At 44.8% G+C, this 17,065-nt stretch overlaps 1 pseudogene; it reads right to left on the minus strand.

The window, feature by feature from the left end:
• Window positions 1-17,065, minus strand: part of LOC146812811 (protein mono-ADP-ribosyltransferase TIPARP-like) — a 197,958-nt pseudogene that overhangs the window by 159,284 nt on the left and 21,609 nt on the right.

Genomic DNA, 17,065 nt, shown 5'->3' on the forward strand with positions numbered 1-17,065 from the left:
TCAGAGCAACCTTGTTTTAAATCTGGAGCTTTATTTGTTTGCCACTATCAGTACAATATGTCTCTGTTCTGACTCCTGTCACTCCAAGTTTGGTTGCTGAGATTTTCAACAATGAGGAGGTGTAAGGAGGAGGTGTATTTGGGGGGGGGGAATTCGGGGCGGGGGAGTGTTGGAGAATGAGGAAGCAGTATACTACACACCTTCCTCTATACCCCAGTAGACACACTATTTCTTATTATATCTCAGAAGGACATTCTATAGAGCATCTTGGGTAACCCTGCTCCACCCTCTACACATCCAGTAGACAATCTCTTTCTTACTTTGTACCCCACACTCCAATCATTGCAATTTATTAAGAAGCCGCTCACATGTGTATGGTATCCGTGAGTGACGCCTAAAACACTGTTGTCACAGATAGTCTTGAGCACATCAAGTATTGGCACTACTGCAGGATACAGCTTCTTTACTGTGGAAAGTGGCTAGGCTGAACAGAATCACAGGAAACGTCTGTAGGATGGAGCAGATCTTGCCCAGCAGGAACGGATTCTGTGGGCAAAAAGAAACAGAGGTCAGAAGTGCATTACAGTTGAAGCAGGAAACTGAAACAGTAGCAACAAAACAACTCGGAGTGCAAAGAGCAGGACTGGTTAAGAAAGGTAACTCAGTGGCAGAGTAATAAAACAGGAAGGAAGGGCTGTGTTTTTTTTCGTGCCTCATCCTCCACCCATAAAATCCAAACAAAGGTGAGCAGGGAAAACAAGAAACAATCACACTTAAGTATCAAAGCAGCTACTCAATGGGCAATACCTTGGCAGCCACTTCATGGTGTGGAGGAAAGAAAAGTAGTGCCCCACATGGTCTAGGGCTGACAGTGTGGAAGTAGAAGACAACTATGGATCAAGTAAATATAAACACATGTTTAAAAATATATAAAAATATATAAAAATAGTACATATTATTTAATTATACAAGATCTAAATATTTATTAAATCAATATGTACTTTTTAAAATATATTTTTGATTGATAAAATATTTAAATGTCATAATACTACATCTGTACTTTTAAATATTTTTTACATGAATTTAAATGTATTTATATATTAAACTATTTTAAATATTCTAATTTAACATTATTTAGTACAAGGTTTTATTTTAAGTCTCTACCTTCATTATTTTCTAAAGGAGGGTGCTGAAGTACCAGTGGTTGGTCATGTGTACTGCTGGACTATCGAAAAATAGTAAACTTACTCAAATTACTCAAGAGTGTAAGTTACCTTGGAGACAGGAGCTACCAAATTTACAAAAAGCAGTACTGCTTGAACGCATAGATACCCTTATCTTTCTGGTCGCAGTAATTCAGAGACCCTGCACTTTGCAGGTTGGTGATACACTGTAATATTTTATTGCCATTCTGGTCTTTTTATTCAAAGTTTTTTTCAGTGATGCCAGTCATTGGGATTGTGAGCACATCGATATGAAAGCCATGTAAATAATGATACATGATACGAAAAACACATTTTTTGCTAGGCTGAAGCTGTTACCATAATTTCCTAGCTGATTATTCAAAACAGGGTTACAACTTGCACTGCTGGATCTATGAAGCATTGAAGCGATCATGAGGTCTCCAGATGAAATGGCAGATTCAGCTGAGAGGTCGTGATGAGGCCAGGCTTGGCAGTCAACCCTGGCAGCAACTAAAGCTCAAGCACAGCAGAAACACTGGACACTCTCCGAAGGCTAGTCTTCCTTTCTGATGTCTGGACTGTCGGGGTCCAGGTGCAACTTTTGTTGCGAATAAAGAAGGTCAGTGTAGGTGCCTCAAGAGAGAGTGAGATGGTAGAGTGGCAGACCCGTGTCACACCATATTGGCTCTCTTCACAAGGTCACACAGTGAGAAGCATATATCTCACACTGTGGCAGAGAAAACAAGTTGGGAACTGCTGCAAAGAGGATTTCCTGCTCCTCGTTAGATGCTTTTAAAAGATGAAAATACCCCTAAAATATAGGCAGCAACCTCAGCAAGTTTTTATTTTTTATTTTGGAAAAGGGATTTGGTGGGTGACGGGGGCAGAATAAAAAAGAAAACTTGCTAACCCGTCAAGAATTTTCAGTTCTATTAAGGACAAGGAAGCAAGGATTATGGTTCTCTTTCTTTACTGATAAAAATACAGCAGCCAATTAAAATAATGAGACCTTTAAACTACATATCCCATGAGCCTTTACCCCAATGTCTCTACAAGTCAGTGTATAAGTCTCCATATGGAAGCTCTTGAAACCTGTATCCGCCCTCTTTGTTTGAGAAAACCATAACTTCAACTGCGCATGAACGAACCTTCTTTAACATGGATACCAGGGACCAATGACAGCATCAGGCCAACGGGCATATCCAAACATGACACCTTATAGGCAAACTTTGAGCGAGATTCCATCTAACGGGCCTCCAACCGTGCATACTCCAAGAGCGTCTATGCTGGTTTATTATCCACACCTGCTGTGAAGGAAAAAGGATTGTAATATCCAAACTCTCCAAAAGAAGAATCTGAAATCAAAGGATAGGTTATACAATATAGTAGCAAATCCAAATAGTATGCTAACAACATTAACAATTCTGTGTATACAAGATAATGTCAATCATAGCATCAGGTGGGATAATCATCGCTCCGTATTCTTAAAAGAATTGAAAATTCTTGATACGTTAGCTAGGAAATGATTTATTCTATGTCAGGACCGGAGGCTTCAGATTATGCTAGTTTAAAGCAGCGCCACCACCAATGAAGCTATATCCGCAATTGGCTTGTCATAAAAAGAATCTTGAAAGTGGAATCAGACGATCAATCCGCTGTTGCCATGATATCCTCTAACTGAGAACCAGAGGAAAAAGCTTTAGATGCCATAGCACCACAGACCACATGGGACCCTAAAAGTGGTCACATCAATGCCCTTTTCAGCCAACAGCCATGTGACCCAATATCACGGAAGCCACCAGGCTAAAGGGTTTTTGCAATGAAATAAGCAATTGACATCCAGGGCCTCTACGAAACTCGCGGGCACAATCTCCATGGGCCCTGAGGCACCATACCACACATAACATTTGATTGTCCAGAAAAGTCAGATAAGACACACAACGTGAACTCGTCTTGGAGCGCTTAAATATCCGAAAGGAAACCCCTGTAGGAGTAAATACTCTACCTGTTATGTCCAAATACCTTACGTCGGATACTCACCTCCAAGAAAGGAGGCATAAAAGTACAGTCAACTTTGCTGATAACTTTCCGCGAAAGATCTTCTTTTGCTGGCCAAGCCCATAAGAACTGAAGAACCAGATTCACATCCTACAAAACTGAATATTTCGGTTGATGGGGTCAAACAAGGCTGATACCCCAGAGAACTTTACAGATTAACAGGTGCTCATCTGCAGGTCTGCTATCAACACGAGGATGACAAGCTGAAATAGCAGACCAAAATCTTTTCACCGTGCGATAGGCTAAACTATTAGTAGCCGGTTCTGACAGGAAATTAGTGATCAACGGAACAGTGGCCCCCCCGGATCAATTTTCCCATTCACCACACCTATGAACACGTCGGCGCAAGGAGGTAGCCTATCGCTTGTGAGTACTAAGGGCCCAAGATTGGGACAAGAAGAACACAGCAGCCTGCTCCAAAACTCCTGCCATCTGGCATGGTCTCCTGAAAATCCTACATGCCATAAGTGACAAGTGGCCAGAAGCACTAGTGGATGCAGGAGTTCCGTTGGACACACTAGAAGGTCCTTGAACGGCAAAATCTGAAACAGCAAAGTACACAACTGCGCCATCACCACTGTAAACCACAACTGAGCCTTCCAAAAGGGGGTCACCAAATCAGTTCCACATGTTGCCAACACATTTGAGACAAAACCCTCTGGATAATTGAGAAAGGTGGGAACGCATAATACAACTTCCCTGACTAAGACTAAAGAAAGGCATTGGAACTCACTGCTCGAGGATCCGGCCTCCAACTCTAAAACATCAGAAAATGAGTATTCAGGCTAATGGAAAACAAATCCACCTTGCAAGATGCCCCATAATCTGTTGAGGGCTCTGAAGACGTGAGGGTGAAGCCTCAATTCGCTGGAATCCCTGAAAAACAGAGTTCCAGTCTGCCATTACATTCGCTTGACCTGGATCGTACTCCGCAGTCAACGATATCTGATGCTGTAGGCAATAATATCAGAAATCGTTGCCAATCTCCACTAGAAGACGCGACCCCGACCCCCCAGCTGGTTTATGTACCAAACCGCTGAAACATTGTCCATCTGACGCACGATGCAACATTTCACCTTGTGCATAGATAAAGCCCGTACCGCAAACGCCCCAGCCAACAGCACAAGGCAATTGATAAGTAGATTCAGTTCTTCTGGGGACCATCTGCCCCCGTCTCTACCTGGCCGCATCTTAACACCCTCCTGCCCCATCTGCTACATCGGATTGTATGATCATCTCCGGATGAGAGGCAAAATGTGCCTTGCCATTTCAGGTATCCATATGATCCAACCACCAGGAGATTTCAGTCCTCATTTCCTCCAACTCTGTGTTCAGAGTAAGATAAACCCTTCGGTAGATGTAAAATTTTGAGGAGTGGTAACGACTAATAATGTAGGGGACTGGGAAATATGGCCTGAAATGATGACGCCAGAAGGCCCGCCAACCTTGGCAATATACTCAATGATATAGTCTGCGAAGCAAAGTCCTTCATCAACTTCTTGATAGATGAAATATTCACATGTTGAGCTGCGCTAGAACCAAGTCGCCTGGAAATCATAAGAACACCAGACTGAGTTGGGATTAGGAGAGATTTCTCCCCATTGATTATGAAATACGAATCTTGGACGAGTTGCACCGCCCAAACTAAGGCAGTCTCCCTGCTTTGTGCCATGATGAGAATATTGTCTAGATATATGATCAGAAGTACCCCCTATTCACAGAGGAACTGTATCACTGGACGAAAAATCTTGATGAAGCACCAAGGGGCAGAGGACAGGATGAAGAGCAGGGCGGTTAACCCGTACCACCAATGGCACCAACAAAATTGAAGGAATCAAAAGTGAGGAGAAAAAATAGGAATCAACAGATACGCATCCTTTAGGTCGATCTGCACCATCCAAGCTCCTTCCTGTAAAAGGTTTTGCAGATGAATGCCCTCCATCTATGCAGACAGCAGGATGCAGAAATATTCATTCAGGAAACTCACAGGCTGAGCAAAAACAAATTTAGAATGAAGAATAAGAGGTATACAGTACAAACATGAGCCACAGGGAAAACAAAAAGTAGCAGGGGTGGCGAGTCTCAGCAAAAGAGACCTTGACATCCAGATAAGTAACACTAATCAAGACCCAGGGAGTAGATACCTCAAACTCCATAGAATGATATGAGGTACTGCTTACACGTTAATCAATATTTACACTCAAATTCCCAACCAAGTGAAGGACGGGGTAGGAACAGCAGAAGGCCAGGGCATTATAGGGTGATATTGTAATGTGATCTGTGATCAGAACATATATAGGACAACACTCTTTGCCGAACCAACAAAAGTCATGTCCAAGCACTTGAAACTAAACTTAGAAAAACGAGAATTGTGGACAGTTGGTGGAATTAAATCCAAATGTGAGGAATTCTTATTTTTTTCACATGTCCACATGTCTCACAGTTGGCGCGACATGCTCATTATCTCCAAATATCTATTCTACAGACAGTAAAGGGCAAACGTGAAGTGGGGGAGTGGGCACAATCTTAGATAATGCAAGGTTGGAGGTTGAAGCTGAGTGGCCCTACCGCTTTATGGAGTAGTGTATAGAAAAATCAGTGATATATTGCAAAGGATGTGGTTAAGAAAGAAGAATTACCACTGAGCAGAGAAAGGGTATCTCTGGAATGGCATGGCTATGAAGGGAAGAATGCCTACTAGAACAAAAACGAGTTCAAGAGTTGGACATAGTGGAAAGATAATACAAACCTTAACCTAACAATACCAGAGAAAGGGTATGCCTAAGGGGCAAACTGAGAGTTTGAAAAATATAGACTATGGCTGAAACAACTGTTTTATGAGAAGGGTAATAAAGCAGATAAACTTATAGCTAACAGACTGAGAGCCGAGAGGTTGAGGGAGCATACTGCAAAGCTGGGGTCAAGGATGGGAAAGTGATAACAGATGAGGAGGTGGGAGAGCTGCAAGTCCGTATACACCTCAGGGAAGAGGAGTAGGGAGGACATCTAAGCCTTCAAAAGTAGGGTTCAACTCCCATCTATCTCACCCTAATGCAGATAAGAACTAGATAAGCCTATCCCAACACAGACTCTAAAAGCTATCACGGCAAACACAACCTAACAAGGCTTTAACCCTTCATGGGCTTAAAATGGCCTTAAATCAAGATTTCATAGTCCTTCTCTTCTCATGGGGTCCCTTCCTAAAAACTCCATATCATCAACATCCTGCATCGATCTACAGAATCTCAGTGTCTCACATCTCACACTGTTTCTCCGTCAGCCTTGCTGTTTCATCCTCAGTCTCCGTTTTCCACCAATCTCCATCCCTTCAAATTTAGTGTCCTTAAGACGGGCTACCCCTTTCTTTTCCTCATTTTGCCTTTTTTGTTCATTTCTCATGCAGTACTCCCATCTCTCTTGCTCTCTACTCTACTCTCCCTTTTCGCTCTTAGTCCCAAAGTCTTCTAGGTCACCTTAGAAATTCCTGGAACCTTTTCCTCAGAAACACTTTGTAGGAAATCCACTTTTTCTGTGAGGTCACCCCTGATGTTTTGTCTTTTTGCTGGACCCAATAAATTTGATGGCTTTAGAACTGGCATAATGCTATCCGGCATATTTAACCTGCCTATACCTCCTTAACATATGGTACAAAGTGTGCCAAGGGCTTGGAACTTCAATGCCACTAGTGGACTGCAGTACCTTTTTTGCCATCCACTACAGTGGCAGTACAAACATGGCTTCAGACCACTGTGGCTTGACTATTTCAATGTAAAAACTACAATTCAACCTGTTAAAAATAAACACTTTTGACAGAGCAAAACCTCTCTTTTAAATATCAATACGTCATCCCCAAGCAGGCAAAGGAGCCCACAAGGCAGGGTGCATAATATTTAAAAGTAGGACATGATGACGTCGAATGTTAAAATGTCCTTACCGTGACTTGCACCCAAAAGCTATTTTCACCAGACAGACATAGCTGTTCTATGTAGTGCACAGATAAAAATGTAAATACTGCATCTCCAGAATGGGAACAGCTCAAATACAAATTTAACAACTATTTGACATAATTATTAAAAATCCAATTTGAAATGGTGAAGTCGGATTTTTAATAAATATTAAGCAAAAGTTAATTTTTAGAAAGTTAACTTTTCTCAGACCAAACGCCCTAACGGCTAATTTGCATTGGCTCTCCAGCTTGTCCTGGACACTATTTAGCATAAAATAGGCAGAAACTATCTCCCAGAAGCAAACAATAGGCAGACCTCAATGGGCAAACTCTCTGAACTCCGCAGAATATGCAGAGCGGGGGGAAGGAGAAACTATACATCCTTTTGACACTAGTGTCAAATCCTGCTTGAGGGTAAAATTCCGCTTGACAGATCTGCTGGGTTCACATACAACACCTGGGGCTCACTTAAAAGTGGAGAGAATAGGAATCCAAGACAATTTGTCTTTATCCACTGCTTGGTTGCCAAAAGACTCTGCTTTTGTCCTGCCAGCCTTCTGTCGCTGGGTTTACATATTACCCATGGGATAAATTTAAAAGGTAAGAGGCTAAGACCATTCTTGTGGATCCACTGTTCCAAGTTAAGCCTGTCTGCTGAGTGCCATAGCTTCCAGGGGGATGAGCTCTGGTTAATGTAGTCTCTTTGGTTGCTCACCCTGACAATGGGTGTGATTATTCCTTGAGGTTGCTAGTCACACACCCTAAAAAATGATTTCATTTCTTACACCCTTGTTCTCTCTCCTACAGAGTACTGTCTCTCACTCTATCTCCGTTGGTCTTCCTCTTTCCCTTGCCTGTTCTTCAGTATTCGTTCATAGTTCTTCTGGTCTACTTCCTCAGAGTTCTCAGGTATGCCATGTTCATGCATGAGTAGGTGATCCAGTCCACATTTATGTTTTCATACTCCTGTTTATCCCAATAATAATTTGGAACTACTAGTACCAGAATGCAACACAAAAACCTAGACTGGATAAAAGTACTGATGTATGGACCTCAGAAACATAGAGCTCTGCATCTTGCTCCTTAGTTCCCTCACTCCATCTTCCTGTCTCCCCCTTCTGCTTCCCTCTCCAGGGGCCCTCTCCCCTTTTGCTCCCTCACTAATCTTGGTATTTCTCCATCTCCCCGATACAGTGTACCACACCGTACCTCCCACCAAGCTACTTCCTGTTACACCATCTCTCTCGGATCATCTGTTCCTCAGTCTTCTTCACCCTCATATCCCGTAAGCTTGCTTCTCTCTTTTCCTATTTCCTCTCCAGTGTATCCACCTGTCCATCAGATGTTTTATCCTTTCGCCTAGTGTCTCCCTCACACAATTCTCCCTGCCTTTCTCTTAGACAGAATCTCCCTACTACTCCAACAGTTTTCTACATTCACATTTGTCTCACTAAGAGCCAACCTTTTTAGGTCTCGGCTGGTGAAAGCAGTGCGCATCCGTTGCTCTCGTTATAGGAGAGCAGATTTGAAGCCCCGCCCACCTTTCTAGTTGGTTCGCATCATGTAGTATGCAAAACGTAGGCTTTTTATTGTAAAGGAGGCTTCTTAGTCCCTCCTTGTTGCCGCCTTGTCTCCTTTTGGCCCCGCCCACCAGGATTCGATCTCTCACTTGCGGCGTGACATACTCTGCTTCATTAGCTGGGGCGCACTATGTTTTCCACACACCGCCGACAGCTTTTTGTTGAAGGGCAGTCAAACCGATATGTGCTTTGTTTTCTGTATTTTGGAGCGTGGCACACACTTCAGGCGCACCGCGCTCTGTCTATTTACTTATTTTCCTTGAGGAAAGGCCTGCTCAGTGCTCCTTGCACTAAAGTTTAAAATGTACGGGCGTTTCTTGTCTACTGTATTTTGTAGCGCGATGTCCGCTTCAGGGGCTCCGCGCTCCGTTTATTTACTTATTTTCCATGAGGAAAGGCATGCTCAGTGCTCCTCGCACTAAAGTTTAAAATGTACGGGCATTTCTTGTTTACTGTATTTCGTACATTTCTTGTTTACTGTATTTCGGAGCGCGGCGCCCGCTTCAGGCACACCGCGCTCCGTTTTTAGGTCTCGCCTGAGCCAGCGCTTATAGCGCTGCTCTGGCCAGAGTTATAGTAGGCGGGTTTTGGAAGTGCTAACCTAGTGGCTTTTTTCAGGCCTCCAGCTTGCGTTCGCGATGTCGTGCACGCGCACAGCTGCTATCCTGGTTTCTAGCATTCCTTTCCTCGCATTGCTGGCTTTCCTCCCTCTCTCTCACCCGCTCCTCCCCCTCCCTTACTGCACAGAAGAGTTTGTCGGTGTCTTGTTTCACTTAGATCCTCAATATGCAATGCAGCAGTTATCTGGGGGAAATGGATTTTCCTAATGAATCTGCTACAATCATCTTTGAATGCATTTTCTTGTGCTGTAAGAAAATGCATTCTAAGGTGGCGGTGCCATTTTTTTTAAACTTTATTATTCGTTTACCATTCTGAGATGACAAACACCCGTCGGAGGGGCCAGGGAGGCAGGGCTGATGCCCTCGGGATAATAATGGCAGCTGTCATCTGTGGAAATAAGGCATCACTTGAGAGGCTTGGCGCCCTCTGTGCCCATCACCAGGGACCCCCCTGTGACCCGCGAGACGCAGCAGCTAGAAGTGCCTGCAAGATCACACCTTCCTCTAGCTGTACAGTTTAATTTCTGATTCACTTTATTCAAAGAGGTTAAATTGAAATTCTAGAAGAACTACAACTCGACTTTTAATTAAACAGTCTCATTTGCCTTCTTAGATCAAATGCTTTTGAAACAAAAACATTTGAACTTCCTTTGTTTAATAAAAGCCGCACATCTGTTAATTGCTTTATTCCTTGACACACACACACACACACAAACACGCACAATGTGCTCTAGTTATGTGCATAGTGTATTCCTCTGAGTCGAGGAAGGGATGCAGTTCTTTTCTCTGCCAACTCCAACTTGATTTAAAAGCCTCGTGTGAGCTAGCCGATGGTGTAAATTCCACCAGGGGCAGAAGTCCGGCACACGGGGGCATTATTGAACAAGAGTTCACTCTCTATTCACTATCTGGACTGAAAGACAGACACTGGTGTTTGTACATTCCTTGCTCCACTGACAGGTATCGCTGCACCTGCCGCACTATTGATAGATGTGCCCCTGCACACAGGCTCTGGGCTCAGGGCAGTAGCGCTCAGCAGCAGCCGTTCCTTGTTGAGATGGTGCAGGGTAAGTGGGAGTGGCACTGTGTGTGCGTATGACTCAAGCATAGCAATTTACAACCAAGCATCTTAGTGAAAGTAAAAATGGAGATTAAAATAAAATAAAGAAACTACATCAACAACAAGCATTGGCATAGCCAATAGGTCTCGCCTTTGGGACCCAGACATGCCAACCCTCCGTATTCAGGCGGGATGAATGCTAGTCTCCCGCCTCCCGATTCATGCATCTAAAAACCCGATGCCAGCACTAATTAGGTTTCCTTGCTGCTCTAGGCTGCACAATATCTCAAACAAATTTGAATGGGATGTTTCAAAGATGGACTAGAGTTTCAGTACATGCCATGACAAGAATAAACACATTTTCGACTTGGAGGATTTTATGTAAACAGGTTGCATTAAAAGTCTCATATTACAGGCAATGCACGCGTCCCTGTGCTAAGTAGCTGTAACTCCTGAAGACTACACCCTAAACAAGTATGATGGCTTACTACGTTACAATGGTTTGAAGAGGCCAACGCTTCAGGTCTTTAGGGGAGTGCACAGGTATTCAGAGTGGGGTTCTGGCCGCTCTGCAAACCGTGTGTAAAGGGGAAACCCCTTTTAAGGATGAGAGAATATCCAGGGAATCTCCATCTAGAAACGTGGTTACTAGGCTGTGTCAGGTTTCCTAACACACATTTGGTAAAGAAAAATATATCTTTAACTGTACATCTAAATACATCATTAAGTAGTCCGAATTAACTTGTGTGAAATCTGATATATTTTTAACTGCTGATATTTAACATGGCATGTTCACAAAGTCTGCTTTTTAAACCATAAATGTGATAAACCTAGTCGTCCCTCTGGTGAAGCCGTGATCTACCATTAAATACACTATTGTGAAACATTACCTATGAGGCTAAAATTGCTAGAAACTACGCAACATGCCAGCCTTTTTTAAATAAACATTTGAGCTACTATGGTCAAGAAAGGGACTTATTCAACCATCATTGAACCTGGTATCATGTTAGTCGCTACATATTTGATATCTGTTGTCCTACCTGTTTTCATCATTATATTTTCTGTTATAGCGCCCAACTCATAGACCCACAAAATATTATTGTAAGATTATTGAGCGAACACAGACCTTCTGGCTCTTTTGAACATCTGTGCTGTAGTCGAGGATGCATAGGTGACAAAACGTTCATAACCGATACTCGATGATTAAATTGAATTTGACAAATCGATCCTTTGACAAATGTAGATGTGAGCTTTACTGTCTCTCAGTGTGTCTGCCCTACCTTGCCCCATCCCTTACCATGGACCTTTCATCTCACCTCACAGTTTGTTTTTGTACGTAACCGACACCCGGGCTGAGCCATGGGTGGCAGTGCAGTCTTTCGTCCTTTCAATGTGGAGCAATCAACTGGAACATACATTTGTCTTTGTTCCCAGAATACAAAGGGGACCCCTGGTGCAAAGGTTCGGCTCTCAAATGAGGGCGGTGCACTTAAAGCACAGAAGAGATGAGCACATACCCTTTCTATTCATCATGTCTAAAATGGGACGGCGACATTTGCTGCACTGCCCTACTACCAGCTGGAAAATGTCAGCACTGCTATTGGACACTGAAAGCTACCTTTCTCAGGCCAACCAAGTGCAGCTGTTTCTAGTACTTTTGCTCTGCACCCTACTAGCAGGTTTCTTCTTTCTCAGTGAAATTATTATTCGCTCTTGGTCTCGTATTCTTAACATCATTCTTTCTTTACTGATGTCTATATTTTCAGATCTCTTTTCATAATGTCGCACTTCATACTTTGCACCAGTGGTCGTAGTGGGGGAAAAAATGTAGGGGAACTGTGGGCGGAGAATCAGAGGGTGGAAATAACTTGAGGATTGGATCAGTGGGCGGAGTCAGAGGGGTGACCAGAATGCACAAAAGATCCCAATTTCTATTATTTGTTTGGCATTTCACTGACCAGTTACATATTATGTTACTTAATACCACCAATTGATACACATGATTATTTAAGGTTTAATATGAATTATTGACACTGCTCCTCCTTGCAGGACTGATGCCTTCTGTTTCTTTTTGTCTGCAAATCCCAGTCTCACCCTCCTGGTTTGTGCGTTAGGGCCGCTTCCGGCTTGACAAATTCTTGATGCAGAAACTTCCACCCTGCCTGTCACTACCATTTTTTTCTGTTCCATCAACATCTCCCACTCCAATTCTTCTTCCTCCATAGCCTTATAGTCCAACAATGCCTCTATCATCTCCACATCATGACCAGTAGGCTTTCTAAACCATTGGTGCTGGGCTTCTCACCCTCAACCACTTCCCCATCCAAACTAAAACTGCTGGTTAAATACTGTTAATTTTTCTTTGTCTGGATGACCTCACAAGACCCACCCTAATGAGCCTGGAGTTGGGCATACCGGATCCTATCTTGACTTCAGACCAGAGTATCTGATCCTCAGCAAACCTTCATCAGAACCACACCAGTTCTCTCCTCTCCAGCTGAGGATCGCAGGCAATGCCCGTACCCCCTGTCTCATCACCCGCCTCCCCACTATAATCCCCTGTTCTACCTACCTGCTCCCCTTCAACCCACACCCCCCTGCCCAGCATTTCCCCTGAACTACACTTACTCTGCCTCTATCGTGAGACCTTGTCTTAACCTCCTTACTACTCTTCCCTTGACTTGTGGGTGAGCAGTTTGAACTGGCATCCTGGCATGGAATCTGAGTTTTCATCTCATGCATCTGATGACAACATATTTTTGTTTGAAAGCACTTTTTCACAGTCATAAATAGTCACAGGCAAAAAATAATAATAAATAAGCCAAGCAACTGTTATTAATCGGTCCTGAAATCTGTGTGTGTGCGATGAAAGACAATCACTTCCGGATACAATGTAATAGTTCTATGTGCTTTCCTTGTGACTGTAAAAACAAGCTTTCCCTAAATATTTTCTGTCTGTAAAGAAATAAAACGCAATTTATTTGATATTGAGAAATCGTGCAGTCCAAAAATACTGATAAAAAAAGAATGCAACTATTACTAATTGATCCTGAAATTTGTGAGCGTGTGAGATAAAAACCAATCATTTCCGCATGCCATGTAGCTGTTGTGTGTGCATGTCAAAACATCTTTGCAAAACAAAGAAAATGTTGTTGTCTGCAAACAAAAAAAATACTATGGGGTATATTTACAAGAACTACTGCTAACTAACGCTAACGCTAGTTAGCGCCAGTTTTCTTAACAAGGCCTATCACCAAAAACTATCGCCCTGTTAGCGATATATTTACAATACGTCACTACATGGCGATAGTAACAGCTAGACACAGTGAAAACAGCCTCTAACACTAGCTCAAGGCGATAAACATTTTGATGTTAGTGAGAGAAAAGTGACGAAAGGCCCAATACCTGAAAAAAAACTCACGTTAGTCAGCCCAACATAAGTCCACCTCCAATTGAAAATAGCAAATAAAACCAATGGAATGCAGAACGGAGCATCCAGGGCCAAGTGCAGCACAGATCAAGAACCCCCCAAAAACCCCCAATAGCCAGGATGACCAGCCAGAGTCACTAGGGAACGGGAAATGCAGATTCAGGGCTACAGTTATGAAACAAGGCGCATGGCTTGGAAAAACCAGTAATGCATGAATTGTCATAGCAAACTCCTTGCAACACCATGGCAGCCAAAACCTTGAAAGCGGGGACAGTCCCTAGGGCCCGGAGACTTCACTGGGCCTATGTCAGTGACCCAGAGTGGGAGGCAGACGTGCTGTAGAGTTGCTGGGCCGTGGTGGTAGACATTGAGGCATTGAAGATCACCCTTACCTGGTGGTGAAGCCTGGCAGGTCTCACGGAGAAACGTTGCTGACCTGTGTGAGAAGACCACCTGGCACACCTTGGAGCTGTGAATGGTAGACGCACCAACGTAGGGAGGTCTGCATCGCATACCAGGAGGCCTGGGGGCGAGTCGGGCTCAGGTCTAGTGCCTGTGGATGATGCACACCATGCCCTGAGCAATCCCTGTGCTGCGGCTGACCTACATCACCGAGGGCACCGCATAAGACTGGTGGGGGACTTCACTAACCAGCTCAAGTTGCTGGGATTGGCCATTGTTGACAGTGGGTGCCAGGGGCATCGGCCGGTTCTGGCCCAGGCCCTTGGGTACGTAGCTTAATCTGCCGTTAGTCACTGAGGAACACGGAATCTGTTTGCCACTGTTAGATCGGAAGAGGCAACTGGGTGGTGCTGCCTTTCCTTGCCCCCTGTTAGTATGATTTTGTGTGTACTGGGGACTAACTCTTAGTGGACTGCCACTTCCCACAGTGCTGCACCGTCTGGTTGCTGCTGCTGCTGTCCCCATCTGCTGCTGCTGGTTTCTCTGACCCGAATGTCAAATGTTCGAGAACCCTCTTCCACCCCCAGGCTCCTGCCTGCGCATCATCCCTGGTGGTTCAGTTATAGGGCTTCACTGCTCTGCAGCTTGACTGCCCTCCAGCCCCTCTTTTCTGCTGTTCCTATTAATCTTTCTGCTCTTCTTCATTGCTTTTCTACCTTTGTCTTTTTTTTTTTTTGCTTGTTTGGCTTTGTTTTTCCTGTGCTTTTTTTCAGTTACTTTTTCCCTATCCTCTCCCTCGTTGCCAGAGCATCCCCCACATCCCCGCTCCCTCCAGTGTCCTTTCCCGTGTTTCCCACTTCCCAGCTTTCCAGCCCCCCTGCAGCACTACCTAATGGCAGATGTTGTGTTGCCATGCACAGCAGGCATGCCACTGGTGCGCCGAAGGCAAGCCTGTTTGCGTCTGTCTGTCCCTGCACCGCGGCCAGCACCAGGGACCCTGACTCTAGGACACTCCACCACTACGACGCCAGCGCCCTCCTTGACCTCCACCCTGGACGTCATGCCGCCAGCCTTCTAGCATCACAGAAGAATACCTATGCACCCTGCGCCTGCCAAAAGTGCAAATGCACCTCCTGCCACATCAGCACACTAGCGCCTCTTGCCGGCAAGCCGAACAACAGCACACCTGACCGGCTCAACTGCATAATCCTCACCGTGCGGTCCCTCCACAAATACACCACAGAAATCTGCAACCTCCTTGACGCCACCTCTTCAGACATCGCCTTCTTCACGTAAACCTGGACCAACCTCTGCTCTGGACAAATATCGTCATCGTCATCCTTAACAGCTACAAAATCACCCACAAGGATCACCCCGACCATCCAGGAGGAAGCATTGCCATCGTCTACAAAAGCACACTCTGACTGACCACGCACTCTAATGACCCAACGGCAAGAATGGAACACCTCCACTACCAGATCCGGACCAACACCACCCTCCGCGGCACCCTCGTCTACAGGCACCCTGGGCCATGAACCCCCATTCACTGATGTCATTGTAAACCTCATTGCACCCCAGTCTCTCCCATCCACTGACTACATCCTACTTGGAGACCTCAAGTTCCACCTGGACAACCTCAGTGACCAGAACACCACCCCCATCCTGGTGAACCTCGCCAACATGGACTATAGCAGATAGTCACCGCACCAACTCACAAAGCCGGAACTTCAACTATAGCCACACCACAGAACTCTCCTGGACTGCCCATCATGGTATACACCACGCCTTCACTACGCCCACCATACACCACTGCCATCATCGCCCCCCCCTTGCAGCTGGATCAAGGCCACCGAAGAACTTCTCGTCAACTCCCACAGCACCACCACTCCGCCAACACTTACAGTTGCCAACATCGCGGCACACAACCTCCACACATGGATCTCCAACTGCCCCGACACCCTGGTACCCTTCAAGAGAAGACCAGGCAAACAAACCCTTCAAGAAGGCCAACTGGTTCACTCCTGCCCTCCAATAGTCCAGAAGCACCTGCAGACGTCTCGAGTAGAGATGGAGCCACAACATCAATCAACTCCGCAACACAGTCACCCTTGCACCATGGTGCAAGGGTGCCTGTGTTGGCACGTGGCAGCCATTGTGCATCATCGGAGGGAAAAAAAGACAAATAGGCTTAATCCTGAGCCGATTCTGGCAGTTTAAGTCCACTGGTGCGTCATTTTCTTGAGGTACTTGCAGTGTGAATCTTGCACCACATTGCGCCGTATTTACAAAGTGATGCATCTAAGCACATGCGTGACCTTGTGAAACCCTGTGCCACATTTTACCTGCATCTGGTATGATGTACGCAGGGTTTCCACACAACAAAGCCTTGTAGGATTGGAGCAGTGAAGTCTCTCAGATTTCACAGGGACAATTATAGGATACCACTGCGTCAAAATCTTGAGCCTGCCTCATGGCAGGTGTAAGGGTGAAGCAGTGCCATAGGGATATGCTGGCCCCATGCATTGCTGGAGTTGCATCATGCTTGAAACCCAACTGTAGCAATGGGTGACTTTAGCGCTGCCAGATATATCAGGATTCCAGACGTATCTATCATTGATTGTGACATGGAGCACCGTACATTGAATACAGTGCATCCATGGTGTTGCAAGGATGGCGCAGTTAAAATTGTCGCAACACTGTTTTCTCGCAGCGATGCAACACTTTTCATGAAGGGGGCCTTGGAATTTGCCTTATCATATTGATAGGGCACATCCCTGACCTTTTG

This window comes from Triturus cristatus, chromosome 7 (assembly GCF_964204655.1).
Source record: "Triturus cristatus chromosome 7, aTriCri1.1, whole genome shotgun sequence".
NCBI lineage: Eukaryota > Metazoa > Chordata > Amphibia > Caudata > Salamandridae > Triturus > Triturus cristatus.